Here is a 20,806-nt window from a genome sequence, read left to right on the forward strand (position 1 = left end):
TGGAGAGTGTCTTTAAAGCATATGTAAAGCCCTTACAATAACACTATGAGGGTGAAGCTATTATTTCAGTTAAGTGGTGACAGTCACTTACACAATGTCACCGTCTTACTTGAGGCTGAAATAACAAAATATTGTGAAAGGAAAATAGATGAGGTGGCTCAAATATCAAAAATTTATTTCTCATAGTTCTGGAGGCTGATTAAGTTCAAGATGAAGGCTGTTTCAGTTCTCGGTAAGGACATTCTTCCTGATTTACAAATGGATGCCTTCTTGCTGTCTCTTCATGTGGCAGATAGACAGATCATCTCTCTTATGTTTCATCTAAGGGCACTAATCCCATCTCATGAAGGCTTTACCCTCTACCCCTGCAGGCTCCACTGTCATAACCTAGTACAGTCCATAGCAGTCACTATTGGTGAGAACTGAGGATTTGTGTGTATTTAATATATATATATATATTTTTTAAATACATTTTTATGGAAATGGGGTCTTGCTATGTAGCCTAGGCTGGTCTTAAACTCCTGGGGCTCAAGTAATCCTCCTGCCTTGGCATTCCAAAATGCTGGGATCACAAGCATGGGCCACCATGCCTGGCTGGAATTTGTATTAATTGATTGATTGAGACGAGGTTTTACCATGTTGGCCAGGCTGGTTTCAAACTCCTGACCTCAGGTGATCTGCCCACCTCAGCCTCCCAAAGTGCTGGGATTACGGGCCTGAGCCACCGCACCTGGCCTATTTTTATTTTTTTTAAGATAGAGCCTTGCTGTGTCACCCAGGCTGGAGTACAGTGGTGCAATCACAGCTCACTGTAACCTCTGCCTTCTAGATTCAAGCAATTGTTGTGCCTCAGCCTCTCCAGTAGCTGAGATTATAGGTGTGTGCCACCATGCCCGGCTAATTTTTATATACATTTTTTTTTTTTTGAGACAGTTTCACTCTTGTTGCCCAGGCTGGAGTGCAATGGTGTGATCTTGGCTCACCGCAACCTCTGCCTCCCAGGTTTTTTCAGTTTGTTTTTCATTCTTGGTCCTTGGGGGTTTATATTACCTTTTTATAAGCATAGCTGTGAATCATTTAAAAAGAATGGTTATTACAATTTTATCCACATTTCTAGGTGTTTTGCAGTGGGGTAATTTGCAGGGTCTTTTAACTGCCGAGGTGTCAAGTAGGAAGTTCTTGTCCAACTTGTTAGATGTACCTTTTTCATTATGTTGTCTTGTTAGTTTGTACCAGTTATTGAAGTACTTCCTCTCAGTACTTTTTTTTGTTAACTTTTCAAATTTTTTGTTTTCGCAGATAATAATTTTCAGGTGTTTGCTGCAAAAATGAGTAGGGAAGCTATAAAATGACACACTTAATCTTGGTTTGTGTTAATTCTGAAATTTGAAATCGCATATTTCATAGTTATTGATCACGATAGTAGCAGCACTAAAGGTGTTTGTAAAACGGCATGGGTCCTTTTCATCCTTTTATGTGAGTGGTGGTTTTCAGAATCTATCCAAGCTCAAAATATGTAATTATTCTTTTAATTTTAACATTTTATTTACTGTAAAGAGTTAAGTCCAGTTGGTATTGTATTAATATGTAGTAAAAAATCTAAGTAGAGGCCTGTTCAGTACATCATATCCAAGCTAGCACAAAAAATAATTTAGTGCAGGAATAAGGCAGGAGAACCCCTTGAGTCCAGTAGGTTGAGGCTGCAGTGAGCTATCTTGGTGCCACTGCACTTGAGCCTGGGTGACAGAGCAAGACCCTGTCTCAAAAAGAAAAAAGAAGAGGAAAAAAAAAAAGAACAGGACTATCTTAAAAACAGGGACATTTGGATGTGAAGGTGCACTCGTCTCAGAACTGTTATGGTATCTCATGTTTTTTATCTTTTGTGGGAGAGATGATGAGATTCTAGAAATGGAAGTGGCTGTGGTGTGGGGCATTTGTAGTTAATTACTTAGTATGGCTGAGTGGCAGCCTCCAGCCTTGGTTTATAATATTCTGCAGCTGTCACCATTGACTTAGTTGGGCCTTTTGTTCAGCTTCACTGTTATGTAACAGTGAGTTGCACTCCTCATTCTTGTATACTGTGGTGAGCAGGAGGGAGGATTAGCTCCTCATCCTGTCCTTTTTCTGTCATTCACTCCTCTTCCTTTTTTTGGATGGACATTTTTATTTTGGCTGCAGTGCTGGTGAAATGTCTACTTGAGACCAGGTCACAAGAATGTTTAATAACTACTTGTTGACTGAATGACCAGAAGATTGTAATTTAATTAACCCTCCTACTTAAATGCAGGCCTAGAGTCTCTTTGCTTGAGATTTGGCAGTTTTCTCTAGGTGTTCCACTTTTATTCTTTATTCTCAGTCAACTAGATTGTCTGAGACAGTGGTTGCCAACTGCTATGGGTTGACACAGTGAGCGCTGGTGAGGCAGGGATTTGGGGTTTAATTCCAGGCTGTAGCCCCATGGTTAGAAACCATGCAGACCTACATGGTACTCTTAACTGCCCCAGGATGAATGAGTATCCTTGGGCAGCAGAGTACCAGGTTGGAGAGTGTAGGAGTGTTCAGGCAGAATGTTTCATGTAATTAGGGAAGAAAATGCATTGTAAATTTCCAGGTGGGGACTGTAGTGCTTTCATTTTTGTATTAGGGATGTAATTTTATATTATGATTAGATTTGATTTGGTGTTTATTCAAATTGTCAACCTTAAATATTGCATTTCAGAGAATATGATTAAGTATGGAGTTAAATATTTGAGTGCGAAGCTTGAGGATGACCACTTGGAAACACTCCAAACAAATGTGGTCAGCATTCCAAAGTGGAGGAGTTAAGGTTCCACTTATATAGGTAGAGACAAAGAAGTTCTAGCAGGATTATAACATTTTCCGGTACTTCTTACTGGACCAGTGCATATCTACAGCCATTTGATTGGTTACAGATTGCTACATTTCAAGCTAGATTACTTTATTACTCCATTAGGAGGTGCAGGGATCTGAAAGGTGTTAGCTCTAGTGCCACTGGTCTTCCTAATTATTTATAGAAAACATCCAGAAGTTACAGCTGCATGCCAAGTCACTCAGGCAGCATAACCACATTCCTCTCAAGGCTCAGAATAATTTAAAGTTCTGACAGCTTTATGTTTATTTATTTTTACAAAATGATGTAGACTTCTTTGATGCCAAAAATGATATTTTTGTTGATTCTATTTTTGAGTCAAATAGTCTTACTACTTTTTGTTCGTATCTGACTTTTTTTCTTTGATGCATATAGTTGTGCATCACAGTGCCTGGCACAGTGTCTTTTAAATTATTTATTTATTTTTAATATGCTAAAGTTTTATTATTTCTTTTATTATATTTTCTTTCTTTTTTTTTTTTTTGAGACAGAGTCTCACTCTGTCGCCTAGGCTGGAGTGCAGTGGCATGATCTTGGCTCACTGCAACCTCCCCCTCTTAGGTTCAAGCGAGATTCTCCTGTCCAGCCTCCCGAGAAGATGGGACTATAGGCGTATGCTGCCACATCCAGCTAATTTTTGTATTTTTAGTACAGATGGGGTTTCACCATGTTGGCCAGGATGGTCTCCATCTTTTGACCTCGTGATCCGTCTGCCTCGGCCTCCCAAAGTGCTGGGATTACAGGCATGAGCCACCACACCTGGCTTACTGTATTTTCAAGACACAGTCTCGCTCTGTTGGCTGGAGTGCAGTGATGTGATCACAGTTCACTGCAGCTTTGACCTCCTGGTCTCAAAATACTTCCACTTCACCTTCCTGAGTAGCTGGGTCTACAGACGTGTACCACCATGCCCAGATGATTTTTTAGTTTTTTATAAAGACAGGATCTCACTATGTTGCCCAGGCTGTTCTCAAACTCCTGGCTTCAAGTGATCCTCCAAAGTGCTGGGATTATAGGCGTGAGCCACTGTGTCCAGCCTTTTTAATTTTTTTTTTTTTTTGAGACGGAGTCTTGCTCTGTTGCCCAGGCTGGAGTGCAGTGGCTTGGTCTCAGCTCATTGCAACCTCCGCCTCCCAGGCTCAGATGATTCTCCTGCCTCAGACTCCCGAATAGCTGGGATTACAGGTGCCTGCCACTATGCCTGGCTAATTTTTGTATTTTTAGGGGAGATGGGGTTTCACCGTGTTGGCCAGGCTGGTCATGAACTCCTGACCTCGTAATCCGCCCACCTCGGCGTCCTGAAGTGCTGGGATTACAGGCGTGAGCTACCACGCCTGGCAAAATTTTATTTTTAAGAATCAATGTTTTGTCATTGGCATGATGTCTTTATGCAGAAAATGCATAGGCTTTTATTTATTTCTTTTTGAGACAGTTTTGCTCTTGTCACCCAGGCTGGAGTGCAATGGCATGATCTTGGCCCACTACAATCCCGCCTCTGAGGTTCAAGTGGATTTTCCTGCCTCAACCTCCTGAGTAGCTGGGATTAGAGGCACCTGCCACCGTGTCTGGCTACTTTCTGTAGTTTTTTTTTGAGATGAACTCTTGCTTTGTCACCTAGGCTGGAGTACAGTGGCGCAATCTTGGCTTACGATTGCTACAACCTCCACCTCCTGGGTTCAAGTGATTCTCCTGCCTCAGCCTCCTGAGTAGCTGGGATTACAGATGCACGCCTTCATGCCCAGCTAATTTTTGTATTTTTAGAAGAGATGGCGTTTTACCATGTTGCCCAGGCTGGCCTTGAACTCCTGATCTCTGGTGATACACCTGCCTTGGCCTACCAAAGTGTTGGGATTGCAGGTGTAAGCCGTCGTGCTCTGCCAGAAAATGTGTAGGCTTTGAACTAAATAGTTAGCCTTTCTACCTTTCCCTTTGATCATCATTTTTTTTTCCTCCAAAATAAAAGCCAGCTGCTTTTTCCATTAAAATATTTTCTCTGCTGGACGAAGTGGCTCACACCCGTAATCCCAGCACTTTGGGAGGCTGAGGTGGGCAGATCACAAGGTCAAGAGATTGAGACCATCCTGGCTAACATGGTGAAACCCTGTCTCTACTAAAAATACAAAAATTAGCTGGGTGTGGTGGCGTAAGCCTGTAATCCCAGCAACTCAGGGGGCTGAGGCAGGAGAATGGCTGAGCCTGGGAGGCAGAGGTTGCAGTAACCCGAGATCGCACCACTGCACTCCAGCCTGGGTGACAGAGCAAGACTCCGTTTCAAGAAAAAAATTTTTTTCTCAAGCTTTTAGTTTATCCCAGGCTTTGCCCCTCGTTCCCTCTACTGTGACAATATTTCCTGACCGTAAAGTCCACGTATGAATTATTTTGGTCTTTGTACTTCTCATGTGGTGTCTAATGAAATTTGGCATTGTCTCTGTGGAATAGCTGCTTTTTTTTTTTTTTTAAGACAGAGTCTTACTCTGTTGTTCAGGCTGGAGTGCAGTGGTGCGATCTGGGCTCACTGTAACCTCTGCCTCCTGGGTTCGAGAGCTTCTCCTGTCTCAGCCTCTGAAGTAGCCGGACTATAGGTGCACTACCACGCCAGGCTAATTTTTATATTTTTAGTACAGATGGGATTTCACTGCGTTGGCCAGGCTAGTCTCAAACTCCTGACCTCAGCTGATCTGCTGGGATTACAGGCGTGAACCACTGCACCTGTCCTTGAATAGATTATTTATCTGATGAGTGGTGGGACATGCATAGCTGGGTATATGCACATGCATGCATGCACATGAACATGACATTTTCTAGTCTCTGACTGATGCTCTTTCTTCCCAAGAATTAACATCTGTTATTTTCCACTTACAGATATAGGGGTTTGTTTTTTCCTTTTTTACTTTATTTATTTATTTATTTTTAGAGATGGGATCTTGCTGTGTTGCCCAGGCTGGAGTGCAGTGGCTGTTCACAGGTGCGATCCCATTACTGATCAGCACGGGAGTTTTGACCTGCTCCATTTCCGACCTGGGCCGGTTCACCCCTCCTTAGGCATCCTGGTGGTCCCCCTCTCCTGGGAGGTCACTATATTGATGCTGAACTTAGCTGGTCAGCATAGTACACTACAGCCCAGAACTCCTGGGCTCAAGTGATCCTCTCACCTCAGCCTCCTGAGTAGCTGGGACTACAGGCACATGCTATTGCGCCTGGCCTTTTTTACTTTATTTTTTGTTATTTATTTATTTACTTTTGGGAGTAAAGTTTTTTTGCAGGTCTTCTTACTTGCAAAATCTATATAGTCTGTGTTTTGTCCAGGATCCATATGCTTTTCCCCAGAGAAGTTATAGGAGTATTAGTTTAAAAGAAGCCTTTTTTGGAGGTTGCAATGAGCCGAGATTGCACCACTGCACTCCAGCCTGGGTGAAAGAGCGAAACTCCATCTCGAAAAAAAAAAAGCCTTTTTTCTACTTTGCTATTTTGGTTTTAGGTGAAGTATACACTTTCTTTCTAATCTATCTTTGCTAATATTCACATATCACTATTTTCTTCAGTATTTATGTCCAGCGTTAGACTAGAGAGAGATTTACAGGGCGCTATACAAAAGTAACTGTGACTGGTTAGAAGTGGTATAAATCTGGCCAAGCATGGTGGCTCAGGCCTATAATCTGAGCACTTTGGGAGGCCGAGGCAGGTGGATCACTTGAGGTCAGGAGTTCGATACCAGCCTGGCCATCATGGTGAAACTCTGTCTTTACTATAAATACAAAACTAGCCAGGCATTGTGGTGGACACCTGTAATCCCAGCTACTCAGGAGGCTGAGACAGAGTATTGCCTGAACCTGGGAGAAGGAGGCTGCAGTGAGCTGAGCTTGTGCCATTGCACTCCAGCCTGGGTGGAGCAATTCTGCCTCACCCTCCCGAGTAACTGGGACTGCAGGTGCACGCCACCACACCTGGCTAATTTTCGTATTTTCAGTAGAGATGGATTTTCACCATATTGGCCAGGCTGGTCTTGATTGAACTCTTGACCTCGTGATCCACCCGCCTTGGCCTCCCAAAGTGCTGGGATTACAAGCATGAACCACTGTGCCCAGCTGGAGTCTTAAAAAAAAAAAAAAGGCTGGGTGCGGTAGCTTACCCGTGTAATCCTAGCTACTTGGGAGGCTGAGGCACATGAATTGCTTGAACCTGGGAGGTGGAGGTTGCAGTGAGCTATGATTGTGCCACTGCTCTTCAGCCTGGGCAACAGAACAAGACTCTGTCTCAAAAAACAACAACAACAAAAAGATGATACAAATCTTAAGCTCTCGTATTTCCATAATGCTGAAGTGTGTGTGTGTGTGTGTGTGTGTGTGTGTGTGTGTGTGTGTGTGTGTGTAGGAGCCTAAAATGGAATAAGTGGGCACAGGTTAGAATAACTTTGGCCATGAAGTAATAGTGAAATATGTAATCTAGATGGATACATAAGTCTCTTTACAAGATTCTTCATAACTGGGCCACATCCACACACAGAAAGAGGTAAAGCTGGTGAGTCCAATTTCTACCTCCTTGTGGGGTGCCATTTATTTATGTCATTGATCATGCCTAGAGCCTTCCAGAGAGAGGCCAAGTGAGACTTTTGCCTCAGAGATGGTTCCAGCTAGGCTCAGAGGAAGAAGGAAAGAGACCCACCCCTTTAGAAGGGATGCTTTTTAACCCTAAGTCATTGTGTCTTAAAGGAAAGGAACTTTGTTACTAACTAACTATAGAGAATAGTCAGTTAGGTTATATTTCAAATCTATCCCTTTTTGTTTTGAGATGGAGTCTTGCTCTGTTGCCCAGGCTGGAGTGCAATGGCATAATCTTGGCTTACTGCAACCTCCACCTTCTGGGTTCAAGTGATTCTCCTGCTTCACCCTCCAAGTAGCTGGGATTACAGGCGCTTACCACCACTGGATCTGGCTAATTTTTGTATTTTTAGTAGAGATGAGGTTTCGCCATGTTGGCCAGGCTGGCGTCGAATTCCTGACCTCAGGTGATCCACCCACCTGGGCCTCCCAAAGTGCTGGCATTACAGACGTGAGCCACCTTGCCCGGCCCAAGTCTATACTTTGAAATGAGATATTTTGGGACTTGTTAAGTGTTTAAATCTTTGGAGGACAGGAACAGATATATTTATCTTATTTCTTGTAATTGTCTTTTAGAAAGTTACTTATTTTCACCACTAAATACTTTATTCTTTCATTCATAGATACATCATTATGTATTTCCTAAGGACCTTCTGTTACATAACCACAGACCAATTCTCAAAATCAGGAAATTTAATATTGATACAATACTCTTTTCTGATTCATAGTCTATACTCAGTGGCATCAATTGTCCCCAGCTATTTTTTCCCATAGGCCTTTATAGCTGTTTTCTCCCCCACGCTCCTCCCTGCCCCACACCCCCGTCCAGGATCTAACCCAGGATCCAACATTGCATTTAGTCTCTTCTAATCTGAAACAGTTTTTGGAGGATTATTTCACATATATGTTGAGGTATACACAGTTAGTCCCAGGATCCTTGTCTTCTAATTCTCATTCTGATCCTGACTTCCTTATGGCATTCTAGGGAAAGTTGCTGCTTCCTTAAGAGGAAAAGGATTATATTTGAATGTAACTCATTTGTGTAATTTAATTCCTGTGCATTTTAGTAGGAACTAATAGGTTTGGTAGCCCCAGGGGGTATGTTGGCCGAGGGAAAAGAGATAGACTGCTGATGGTTAGACTCTGCATGTATTTTGAACTACTTAGACACTAATGATCTTCATTGGTTCTGCTAGTTTTGAAGCAGAATATTTCCCTGACCCCCTCATGGGTGGGAACTGGAGTGCATGGGGGCCAGCAGGGGTGAACTCCACTCACTCAGAGCTCTACTCATTGTGGGAGGGGGAGCACAAGTGAGTGGGTGCAGGAGCTAGGGAAAGTGCATTTGGGTTCTGTCAATAGCAAACTCTTTATTGGCCTTGTGGCAGGATCTAGGGGGAGGGTGCCTGTGAGCCCTGAAGCCCCAGAGGAAGTGTTACAGTGCCCTTTTAGGTTTGCAATCTGTGGATAGCTTAAGTGTTAACAGCTCAATGGAGGGTCAGTGTGACAGCCTTTTGTAGCCACCCTCGTAGCACCTGAGTTCTTGTTTGGCATCCAGAAGGAATGAGATCACACGAACGAATTGAAGGTGGGGATTTTATTGGTGATGAAAGTGGCTCTCAGCCAGAAGGGGAGCTGAAAAGCAGACAGAGCAGGACTGTAATCTTCCTCTGGAGTCTGGCCATCCCTGGCCAGACTTCTCTCCAAAGCTACACCATCAAACTGTTCCTCTAAAGTCAAGCCACTTTTCTCTGACATCCAGCCATAGTCTCTGATGCATACCTGCTTCCTCTCTTTGCTGACTGAGCCTGGGGTTTTTATGGGTGTAGGATGTGGGGCAGGATGGGCTGTGGGTGGTTTTGGAAAAGACAACATTTGAGTGGGAAAAGGAAGTAAGTTCTCACTTTGGGCCATGGTTCCAGGCTTGAGGGTGGGGCCCTTGCCAGGGAACTGCCCTCTTCTGCCCAGAATTTCCCTGCCTCCTATCCCTATCAGTTTTCTCCTAATTCTCATGATCAGTTTTATTATTAATTAAAATATGGAAAACAGTGCATCTGAAACAAATTTGGTTCATGTAAGATTCTTCCTTTGTGAATTGAGGGGGTGAAACTCACTACATATTTCTATTTACAAACCCCTGTACCATTTAATTACTAAGTCAACTAGAAGTGTGACATTTTATAGTTTAAAGGTACAATTTAGGGGCATGTGTTCTCAGGACCTTTGAGGCTGTATCACAGGCAAACAAACAAAAAAGTTAAATAAGTAGTATAAAGATTAAAAAAGGCACAGTTGGGCCGGGTGCGGTGGCTCACGCCTGTAATCCCAGCACTTTGGGAGGCCGAGGCGGGTGGATCATGAGGTCAACAGATCAAGACCATCCTGGTCAACATGGTGAAACCCTGTCTCTACTAAAAATACAAAAAATTAGCTGAGCATGGTGGCGCGTGCCTGTAATCCCAGCTATTCGGGAGGCTGAGGCAGAAGAATTGCCTGAACCCAGAAGGCGGAGGTTGCGGTGAGCCGAGATCGCACCATTACACTCCAGCCTGGGTAACAAGAGTGAAACTCCGTCTCAAAAAAAAAAAAAAAAAAAAAAGGTACAGTTTACCTTTTGTGTTGAAATAATCCCACAGTTTATTTTTACACATGGGAAGTCAAGAAATTGATCTTCAAACTTTCTGTTGCACTTTGCAGATAGAAACTTTTTACCCTGATTTGCCACTTAAATCCTTGTGGCACTAGATTTCCAACACCAACAACCACGTCTCCAAATAGCACATGGTGCTTCCAACACTGACAACCAATTTTCCGATTCTCTGGACACCAACTAGATGTTCAACAGTCTTCAATTCTGATACTGCCAGGAGTTGGCGCAGATACCACAGGCTAAGGGCTCAGTCTTAACGATAACACCCCCACTTTAAACGCCAGTCTTAAGTCTTGGCCCACCAGTAACTTCTGACCAACCAGCTGTGAATAGGGCATTCCCAAGACCCCGCCTCAGTTTTAATAATTTGCCCGAATGGCCCATTGAACTCAGGAACACACGTTACTTAGGTTTACCTGTTTCTTATAAAGGAAACAACTCAGGAACAGTGAAGTGGAAGAGATGCAAAGGACAAGGTATGGAGGGAATGGAGCGCAGAGCTTCTGTGCCCTCTCCTGGTGTCACCCTCCTAGCTCTTTGATGTATTCTCCAACCTGGGAGTGCTCTGAATCTCATTGTTAAAGAATTTTTATAGAGCTCAGTTTCCAGCCCCCACCATCCTACTTCTTAGAGTTCAGTGGGTGGGGCTGAAAGTTCCACCCTCTAGTCCCTGGTCATTCTAGGGACCAGGTCTTTCTAGGTCTTTACAGTCCCACTCTGAGGCTATCTAGGGGCCCAACCCTAAGTTTCTTTATTAGCATAAACTGGTATGATCAAAATGGGCTGATTATGAATAATAAAAGACACTCCTATCACTTAGGAAATTCCAAGGGTTTTAGGAGTTCTGTGCTGGGAACCTGGGACAGAGACCAAATATATTTTGTATTATACCCCAAGCACCACAAAGGGCCTGCTGCTGACTAATATTACCATTCATTTTAGAACTGTGAGAAGTAGAGCCAAAAGAGTTTACTTATGTCTTGAAGCTAAGTGCAAGTCACTGGCAAAGTTAGAGTGGAAAAGCATTAATAACCATACAAGTGCAATAAATAGTATTTATTTTCTGTAGAATGTTTTGAAAGTACAAAAGTATATATCACAATGTAGATTTCATTAAAACTTTTATTTGTAGTAGATACCAACTAAGGAAAAACTGTAGTCTGGAAACAACCTATATACCATGTAGGTGTAGCTATTTTAAAAGAATTGGTAATTGAAAATCTAAGTGACCAGTGTCAGCTCAGAAAATCGGTGGTGATTATTATTGAGACAGGGTCTTACTCTTGTCACCCAGTCTGGAGTACAGTGGCACAATCTGGGCTCACTGCAACCTCTGTCTCCTGGGTTAAAGCAATTCTTCTGCCTCAGCTTCCCAAGTAGCTGGGACTGCAGGCACGCACCACCACACCCGGCTAATTTGTGTATTTTTAGTAGAGACAGGTTGGCCAGGTTGGTCTTGAACTCCTGGCCTCAAGTAATCCCCCCACCTTGGCCTCCCAAAGTGCTGGGATTATAGGCATCAGGCAACGTGCTCAGCCCAGTGGTTATTATTTGGATTATTAAAGGATTCATATAGGATTCCTGCCACAGTTTCTTTAAAAGGACTTTGTTGAAATGCTACTTCCACAGAGCTTTTCGGAATCATGCCTGGTGAGTAGATTGACTAGATATAGTCTTTGTCACAGTTCATACTGAATGTTTGTGCGGCTATGAAGGGCAAAATCTCCTCTGTGCACAGCTTGTATTGGTCTGGGCATAAAAGCACCCAGACTGAGATCTGTGGCTCTGTGATAGAGCTCTCAGGAGAGGGAGGATCCTCAGAGGACTTGTACTTTGAGACTGGTAAGGGAGAATGGAGGCAGTGGTGATTGGGGAGTTGGAAGGATGAGACACTGAGCATGGCTTGGCTTTTCTCCAAGCCTCTGTCTTACTGTCTAGCAGATAAACCTGATCTGCTTTTAAACTGTTCTGAACTCAGGGCTGACTTAGGGTTAGGAAAGTCTAAGGAAAGTGGGCCCTCCATGTCCCTGCTATGTGGGCTCTTGTTTCTGTAGTCTCCATTCTTTTTTCTTTCTTTTTTTTGAGTCAGGGTCTTACTTTGTCACCCAGGCTGAAGTGCAGTTGTATGGTCATGACTCACTGGAACTTTGAACACCTGAGCTCAAGTGATCCCCTGGCCTCAGCCTCCCAAGAAGCTGGAACTATAGGTGTGCACTAGCATGCCAGCTAATTTTAAAATGTTTTGTAGAGATGGGGTCTCAGTATGTTGTCCAGGCTGGTCTCAAACTCCTGGGTTCAAACGATCCTCCCACCTTGGCCTCTCAGAGTTCTGAGATAATAGACATGAGCCACTGCACCTGGCCTGTAATCACCATCTTAAGAAGTTAGAGCTGTGTGGAAAGAGATACAGCACTCACAGGTCGAATGGTAACATACTGCATATACAGGAGGTAACATACACAAAGCCTTTGTTCACAAGCAAAGCAAAGAATTTGTTTCTCTTTTTTTTTTTTTTTTTTTTTTTGAGATGGAGCTTTGCTCTTATTACCCAGGCTGGAGTGCAATGGCGCGATCTCGGCTCACCGCAACCTCCGCCTCCTGGGTTCAAGCGTTTCTCCTGCCTCAGCCTCCCAAGTAGTTAGGATTACAGGCATGAGCTACCACGCCTGGCTAATTTTGTATTTTTAGTAGACAGGGTATCTCCATGTTAGGCTGCTCTCAAACTCCCAACCTCAGGTGATCTGCCTGCCTTGGCCTCTCCTTTCTCATTCTTGTCTCATCTTTTGTATCCAGAGATCTTATTTTTGTCTTCTTTTTATTGCCTTCATATTATACTGGTCTGATGTTGTTTGTTTGTGTGTGTGTGTGTGTGTGTTTGTGTGTGTGTGTGTGACTTTTTCAGAGCTCAGATTTCTAGATGGTGGAGCAGTGTATTACACAGGCTTCTCATAGCTCAAACTGTCATTCCTGCTTTAGCTCATCTCTTCCAAATCGTTTTCCACTCTTTATCCCCAACAACTTTTTTTCCCTGCTGGCCATGATTCCATGGAGAAGGAAATGAACCTTTCATTTGCTCCCCTCAGAGTGACATTCTGGAACTTTACCTCCATTTACTCAAAACGTCTGGGAATAATCCTGTAGGGATGTGCTATTCAATGACTTCTTACATGAAGGGCCTAAGCCAGGGAAGTCTTGAGGGGGTACACAGAGAACCTCAGCCCTTGTCCATTTTAAACCAGTGTGGATAGCAGAGATTGAATGGTAAAAGTAAAAATTTGATTTTGCAAATGCAGCATTAACTTCCATCATTGAGAAAGCTTGCCTTTGATGGCAACTTACATTTATAAAATAATCTGTCAGGCCGGGCATGGTGGCACATGCTTAATTCCCAGAACTTTGGGAGGCTAAGGCAGGTGGATCACGAGGTCAGGAGTTCGAGACCAGTCTGGCCAACACAGTGAAACCTTGTCTCTACTAAAAATACAAAAATTCGCTGGGCATGGGTGGCGGGTGCCTATAATCCCAGCTCTTCAGGAGGCTGAGGTAGGAGAATCACTTGAACCCAGGAGGCAGAGGTTGTGGTGAGCCAAGATTGTGCCACTGTACTCCAGCCTGGGCAACAAGAGTGAAACTCCATCTCCAAAAAATAAATAAATAAAAAAAATAAGCTATTAAGAATACATTTGTAAAATATATATCATTTTTATATCAGATAAATCTTATGTTTTGTTGATGTTGTTCTGAGAGAAGGTCTCTCTCTGTTTCCCAGGCCGGAGGGCAGTGGCACGATCACAGCTTACTGCAGTCTCAAACATGGGCTTCCCAGGCTAGTCTCAAACTTCTGTTCTCAAGCATTCCTAAAGTGCTGCAGTTATGGGTGTGAGCTTCCATGCCCGGCCTTTTTGAAGACAGTGTAGAACAGTTCAAATATTTTATGATGTTCACATGTAATTTGATCCTCTGCATATTATATTTTAAAAGTAAAATTCTGTTTTTGTGACACCTGAAAATTTCACAGATCTTAAAATCTTATAGTCTTAGAACAGCAGTTCTTAAACTTTTTGCTCTTAGGACCCTCTTATACTCTTCCCCTCCCCCGTTATTGGGGCAGCCTCTTGAGCCAGAGTGGGCTCAGAGACTCCCTGAAAGGCTCTTTAAACCATAATTTTGACATTGTGGTTCCATTGAAAGGGTCTTGGGGACTCCAAGGGGTTCCTGGACCACCCTTTGAGAATTGCTGTTTAGAATCTGGAAGAGATCTTGAAGATTAACTCAGGCCCATTTCTCCTCTGGGTTGGAATAAGAGGAGTGATTGAAGCTGAGGGAGAATTGACTTGCCCAAAATCATGCAGCTAGTTACTTATAGAGCTATGGCTGGAATTAGGTTTCTTGAGTGATTGTATAAACATGCCTCTAGTGCTATGCTAGGTTCTGATTCCCTGGGCCAGGCTCCATTGTACTATCTTTTGGAGGTAGTTGTCTCCTGTGGAGAGACTTGTCTCCTGTGGTCCCGGTCCTTCGAGTCTTGAATGCATTTGTTCACCTTTTGTTTCTTTTTTTCTCTTAAGTTTCAAATTGCCAAAATTCTCATTATATTTCCAAGTAAAATGTTGAGCTGTTGTGTCAGTGTAGCTCTGTGGCTGCTTTGTGTGTTTCTAAATTTAAGTAACTGATAGACACTCAAAAAGCATTGAGCTACATGGTGGTTTGAAGGTATGCATTGGGTGTGACTGGAGTAGTGTCTGTTTTACATAGGAAGGTATTTGGAAAGAAATTTAATAATCCACAGTGGATCTCTAAGCAGACTGGAAGAATTCTGTGAGTTCCCAGTGAGTACTATACTCAGTGAACTGATCTCTTTTTTTTGTCTTTGAATTATTTAAATTCCTTGACTAATATTTTTTAAAGGGTATTGACCAAAGCTTTGGACTGAATGTTTTCCTGCTGTTCTTTTTTAAAAAATTATATTTATTTATAAATACAATTGTTTTTTGAGACTTGTTTTTTGAGACTGGCTCTATTACCCAGGCTGGAGTGCAGTGGCCCAATCATGGCTCACTGCAGCCTCAACCTCCCGGGTTCAAGTGATCCTCCCACCTCAGCCTCCCAAGTAGCTGGGACTACAGGTGCACGCCACTATGTCTGGCTAATTTTTGTATTTGTGTGTGTGTGTGTGTGTGTGTGTGTGTGTGTGTGTGTGTATTATTTTGTAGAGATGGAGTCTTCCTATATTGCCCAGTCTGATCTCAAACTCCTGGGCTCAAATGATTCTCCTGCGTTAGTCTCCTGCTGGGATTACAGGAGTGAGCCACCATGCCTGGCCAGTTTTTCTACTCTTAAAAGAATTTCTTCTTCTTGTAAATTAGCTCAAATCCAGTGTTTTGTTTATATATTCTTCAAGAAGAAAACAAGTCATTTGCACTTGCTATGGACTTGCTTTGAGACCATTTGGCAGAATTTAGTACTACTCAGGGTCACCAAAATTAATGAGGACGTGGCAGTCTGGGAAGGATCCTTTTATTTAAAAGGAACAATCATGATGCTATCAAGGACCATAATGATGTCTTTGAAATTTCATGAGCTGCCTCACAGTGATGAGGCAGCGTGTGTGCTCAGAGTTTTATGATTCCAGTGTGAACTCTGCAAGCCTGGTGGTCTGCTTTGTGAACAAAGGCTTTGTGTGTGTGTGTGTGTGTGTTTCCTCCTGTGTGTACCCTAATATCCCCACCTTCCATGCCTCATGTCTCTTAAGGGCTGTGCCTGCATGATTAATTCTGCTGATTCTTGGCCAGGTACCACTCTATTGACAGGTGTTGTTGTCTTTGAACTTAGCAGGGCAGAACAGTGTTTTCCTTTACTCTCAAGATTGCTATGAGGTGCTAGGCTAGGATTGGCTATGGGTTTCTTCATAATTATAGCCTCCTTTTAACAAACCCAATATATTGAACTGTAGACTTAGTAAAATACTTAGGGGTTGAATATTTGCTTTTCAGAGTGGTCTTCTTTAGAGTTCCTTTAAATAGCTAGTTCTCCAGTTTCATTGAAGTATAATTTGATTCCCAGAATTTGCTCTGTAGGAACATGGGTCCTCATTAAGGTGCAACATACCCATTATTGCTCTCCTGGTTTCTGGTATTAGAGACAGAGCCCCTTGTCACTGGAGACTGAAGCAGTGTTTTGCATAGAATGAGGAGCAAATGAGGGAGATGGATTATTTTCTTTATCACTACCCCCTCCCCCCACGTCACCAACCATGTGTGTCTAACAGTTCTACTAAGAGCTGAGTACTGAATCAAGGCTGCCTTGTGTTCTGAAAGGCTATGCCCACATGGAGGTATGTGTTTGTGAGGGCGGAGCCCCTTAGAGACAGAATACAGTTGACTGCTGCTGCCCCCCAAGGCCAGCTTTTCTCCTGCGATTTTCACTTGTTGCCTGCACTCAAGTGATCCTCCCACCCCCGTCTCCCAGATAGCTGGGACTACAGTTGCACACCACCATGCCCAGCTAGTTTTTATATACCTTGTAGGTGTGGGGCGTTGCTGTGTTGCCCAGGCTGGGTCTTGAACTCTTGGGCCAAACAGTCCTCCTATCTTGAACTCCCAAAGTGCTGGGATTACAGGTGTGAACCAGCACACCAGGCTCTGTTGTCTGTTTTTTCTTTTTTTTGTCTCTGTTGTCTTTTTTTTTTTTTTTTTTTGAGGATTCTCTCTCTGTTACCACCATACAATTCTTCTCAAGGATGACAGGCATTCAGATTACCTAAAAGTACTTGCTAATTAAAAATGGTTCTCTAAAATCAGCCAAGCACACTGCAGAGAAAATACTCTTTTTTTTGAGATGGAGTTTCACTCTTGTTGCCTAGGCTGGAGTGCAATGATTTGGTCTCAGATCACTAGAACCTCTGCCTCCTGGTTCAGGCGATTCTCCTGCCTCAGCCTCCCAAGTAGCTGGGATTATAGGCATGTGCCTCTGTGCCCGGGTAATTTTGTATTTTTAGTACAAAAATACCTGACCACCATGTTGGTCAGGCTGGTCTCGAACTCCTGACCTCAGATGACCCACCCACTTAGGCCTCCCAAATTGCTAGGATTACAGGTGTGAGCCACCATGCCTGGCCAAAACACTCTTATCTCAAGGAGTCTAGGATGAAAGAGAGGGGTTATGCTGATTACAATCATTGACTTCCAAATACATAGTAGTTACTAATGAATATACTAACATTCAGAAATAAATTTCACTACAAATATTAAGAAGTAAATTTTACTTCCAAAGTTGTTGATATCTAATTGATTTTCTACTTCCTTTCTAAAACCTATTAAATGAACCAGAGACACAGGATAGTCATTTCTGTTTTTTTTTTCAGGATAGTCATTTTTACAGAGATTTGAAATCTGCCAGGTCACTAAGTGAATGGTAGCTCAGCATTAGTTATATGAGTTTGGATTTGCCAATCACATTTCTCCCTTGTCCCTTAATGCCCTTTGCAGATGTTTTTGGAAGTGAGTTATTAATGCAAAAATTTAAATTTTATTATTAGATCATTTCACAACTGTTTATTTTTTTATTTTTTATTTTATTTAATTAATTAATTAATTTATTTATTTATTTATTTTATTTTTTTTTTTGAGACGGAGTTTCGCTCTTGTTACCCAGGCTGGAGTGCAATGGCGCGATCTCGGCTCACCGCAACCTCCGCCTCCTGAGTTCAGGCAATTCTCCTGCCTCAGCCTCCTGAGTAGCTGGGATTACAGGCACGCACCACCATGCCCAGCTAATTTTTTTGTATTAGTAGAGACGGGGTTTCACCATGTTGACCAGGATGGTCTCGATCTCTTGACCTCGTGATCCACCCGCCTTGGCCTCCCAAAGTGCTGGGATTACAGGCTTGAGCCACCGCGCCCGGCCTATTTTATTTTTTTATAGTCTCCAATTATGAGGACAAATTCATCCTCATAATTGGAGATTCTTTTTTTTTTTTTTTTTTTTTTTTGAGACGGAGTTTCGCTCTTGTTACCCAGGCTGGAGTGCAATGGCGCGATCTCGGCTCACCGCAACCTCTGCCTTCTGGGTTTAGGCAATTCTCCTGCCTCAGCCTCCTGAGTAGCTGGTATTACAGGCACGCACCACCGTGCCCAGCTAATTTTTTGTATTTTTAGTAGAGACAGGGTTTCACCATGTTGACCAGGATGGTCTCAATCTCTTGACCCCGTGATTCACCCGCCTCGGCCTCTCAAAGTGCTGGGATTACAGGAGTGAGCCACCGCGCCCGGCCTGTTTTTTATTTTGTCTTGAGAGGCTAAGTACATGAACCATCTGGACACACACACTTTTTTTCGAGATGGAGTCTTGCTGTTGTCCCCCAGGCTGGAGTGCAATGGCACGATCTTGGCTCACTGCAACCTCCACCTCCCAGCTTCAAGCGATTTTCCTGCCGCAGCCTCCCAAGTAGCTGGGACTATAGGTGCCAGTCACCATGCTGGCTAATTTTTGTATTTTTAGTAGAGACAGTGTTTCACCATTTTGGCCAGGCTGGTCTCGAACTCCTGACCTCAGGTGATCCGCCCACCTTGGCCTCCCAAAGTGCTGGGATTACAGGTGTGAGCCACCACATCCAGCCACACACACTCTTGATTCCTGTTATTTCTAACTCTGAACAGTCCTAAGTTCTAGTTTTCTAAAACTCTAAATAATCGAATTTGCTTTCCTTTTTTTCTTTTCTTTTCTGTTCTGTTCAGGAGAAGATGGACGTTATGTTTCAGATTGTCTGAAACTTAATAAGAGATTGCAGTTCTGCAGTATATTTTATGTTAAATAATTAGAGACTTGTATCTCAGTTTTTATTTTGGGAGATAGGAATTTGAGGATGGTCTGATTGTTGATGTATTTATCTGCAGCAGTTTGTCTTATAAAAGATTATTTACCTCTTCTGTTATTTTACTATGAAAATTGGAGGCTGGGCACAGTGGCTCATGCCTGTAATTCCAGCACTTTGGGAGGCTGAGGTGGGAGGATCACCTGAGGTCAGGAGTTCGAGACCAGCCTGGCGAACATGGTGAAACCCCGTCTCTACTAATAATATAAAAATTAGCTGGGTGTGGTGACGCATACCTGTAACAGCTACTCGGGAGGCTGAGGCAGGAGAATCATTTGAACCCAGGAGGTGGAGGTTGCAGTAAGCTGAGATCGCGCCACTGCATGCCAGCCTGGATGACAGAGTGAGATTGTATCTCAAACAAAAAAAAAAGAAAGAAAATTTGAAATATACAGAAAAATTGGTCAGTGAATTCACAAGTTAACATTTTCCTGTATGTACTTTTTCGCAGAGCTACCCAACTAGCCATCTCTTTACCATAATTTTATTTTATTTTATTTTACCCTCAAGAAGGAATGGCCTTTATAGCTAATAGTAAAGTGATAAGAGAGACAGACAGACATGCACAATGCCTGACACATGGTAGACATAGTATGGCAGGTTGGCAAATGAAGGACTGAATGTCAATGAATGAAAAACTTGAGTAAAACATACTTCTAGCTCCTGAGTACTCCCAGCCACTCCTGCTCTGCTGCTGGTGCTCACTCTACCTGGAACACACTCCCTCCAGATGGCTTCCTTCCTTTTGGTTTCTGCTCAGTGAGAATTTCACTGACCTCCCTATGTAAATTAGCAGCTCCTCCTGGCGCACACCAGCCCTGAGCACCCCTTGCGTGCTTTGTTCTGCTTCCTGCTGTGTCCCCAAACCCTAGACTAGCACCTGCGATTATATACAGCTACTCGTTCATGTACAATGGGGTTACATCCTGATAAATGCATTGTAAGTTGAAAGTCTGTTTAATGCACCTAACCTACTCAACATCATAGCTTGGCCTAGACTACCTTAAAGGTACTCAGAACACTTAACACTGTCTTAGCCAGGCATGGTTATATGTGCCTGTCATCCTAGATACTCAGGAGGTTTTAGGCCGAAGGATTGCTTGAACCCAGGAATTTGAGGCTGCAGTGAGCTATGATTGTGCCACTGCATTCCACCCACACTCCAGCCTGGCCAACAGAGCTGGACCTTGTCTAAAAATAAATAAATAAAATAAAGAACACTTACATTGTCTACAGTCAAAATCATCTGGCAGCACAGTAAACTGCACACTTCATGATAGCATGGCAGGCTGGGAACCTCAGCTCGTTGCTACTGCTCAGCATTGCCAGAGAGTATAGTTCTGCATGTCACTAGCCTGGGAAACATTTAAAATTTGAAGTACAGTTTCTACTGAATTGTGTGTCATTTTCACACAATTGTAAGTTAAACCATCACAGGTTGGGGACTCTCTGTATATATATATATTTATATGTATAGATAGATATAGAGAGTTGGTGCTCAGGAAACAGTTGATGCAGGAAGGAATAAACAAATGGGAATTCCAAGGTTTATAGTTTTACTGTTATTGTTAGTTTAAGGTATTTTCTTGTCAAAATAGCCAAGAGATGTTTGAACTACACAGAGTCATGAAAACTTGTCTCAGGGCCAGTATACTCATAGGGAAGATTGTGATTTGGGTATAGTTAGCTTGCCTTGCTTAGAGAAGTTCCAGGGAATTCATGTTCATCTTTTTTTTTTCTTTGTTTTTCTTTTGGAGTCAGAGTCTCACTTCATTGCTCAGGCTGCAGTGCAGTGG

At 43.0% G+C, this 20,806-nt stretch overlaps 1 protein-coding gene across 2 annotated transcripts in view; it reads left to right on the plus strand.

The window, feature by feature from the left end:
* Positions 1 to 20,806, plus strand: part of RAD54L2 (RAD54 like 2) — a 110,995-nt gene that overhangs the window by 14,527 nt on the left and 75,662 nt on the right. The gene's annotated exons all lie outside the window — the stretch shown is intronic.

This window comes from Aotus nancymaae, unplaced genomic scaffold (genome assembly GCF_030222135.1).
Source record: "Aotus nancymaae isolate 86718 unplaced genomic scaffold, 86718_ANA_hifiasm-v0.15.2.pri h1tg000067l, whole genome shotgun sequence".
Taxonomy (NCBI): Eukaryota; Metazoa; Chordata; class Mammalia; order Primates; family Aotidae; genus Aotus; species Aotus nancymaae.